This window comes from Chiloscyllium plagiosum, chromosome 23 (assembly GCF_004010195.1).
Source record: "Chiloscyllium plagiosum isolate BGI_BamShark_2017 chromosome 23, ASM401019v2, whole genome shotgun sequence".
Classification (NCBI taxonomy): domain Eukaryota; kingdom Metazoa; phylum Chordata; class Chondrichthyes; order Orectolobiformes; family Hemiscylliidae; genus Chiloscyllium; species Chiloscyllium plagiosum.
This window is the reverse complement of record NC_057732.1, coordinates 35,587,391-35,588,005: the sequence shown is the minus strand read 5'-3', so window position 1 is coordinate 35,588,005 and position 615 is coordinate 35,587,391. Positions and strand designations below refer to the sequence as shown.

General features: G+C 51.2%; 1 protein-coding gene across 1 annotated transcript in view; it reads right to left on the bottom strand.

Annotated features, from left to right (window-relative positions):
• The window catches only part of rabl2 (RAB, member of RAS oncogene family-like 2), a 22,097-nt gene extending 21,712 nt beyond the window's left edge, over positions 1-385 (bottom strand). Inside the window, exon 1 of the mRNA XM_043713932.1 lies at positions 308-385. The gene's annotated coding sequence lies outside the window, so the exon portion shown is untranslated. The remainder of the gene's footprint in view (positions 1-307) is intronic.
• Between the last annotated feature and the right edge of the window lie 230 nt (positions 386-615).

Here is a 615-nt window from a genome sequence, read left to right as displayed (position 1 = left end):
TATTCCTCCCTCTCTCTCTATTCCTCCCCCCTCTCTCTCTCTCTCTATTCCTCCCTCTCTCTCTATTCCTCCCTCTCTCTCTATTCTTCCCTCTCCCTCTATCCCTCCCTCCCTCTCTAATCTGTCTCCTCTCTTTCTAATCCTCTGTTTCTTGCAGCTATGCAACAGACGCCAAGAAGGTCCCCGATAGGAGCTGTCTAAGGAACGCCTGAAAGCTCGACGCCAGTACCGATCTATAAATGGAACTAATACAACAAATATTATAAACAGGATAAAATATAAACAACAACTAAGTAAATTCCGTCACCGGCACGCTTTCCACAGGACCCCAACTGGACAGCCTAAACCATTCCCGATACCATTCTCCGAAGACCCCAGGCCCAGGCCCAGTCCCGCCTCCAGGGGACGGCCGGCCCATCGTGTAGCCCCGCCCCTCGGTAGAGTCCCACCTCGTGGTACCACCCCCACATTGTGTACCTTTCTACGAGGAGCTCCGCCTCCACAATAGGCCCCGCCTCCTTGAGGTCCCACCCTAACCCCAGAATGAGGAATCCCATCATTATCTTATTTTCGTTTCAGATTTTCAGCATTTTGCAGAGGGAAGGTTACACAATA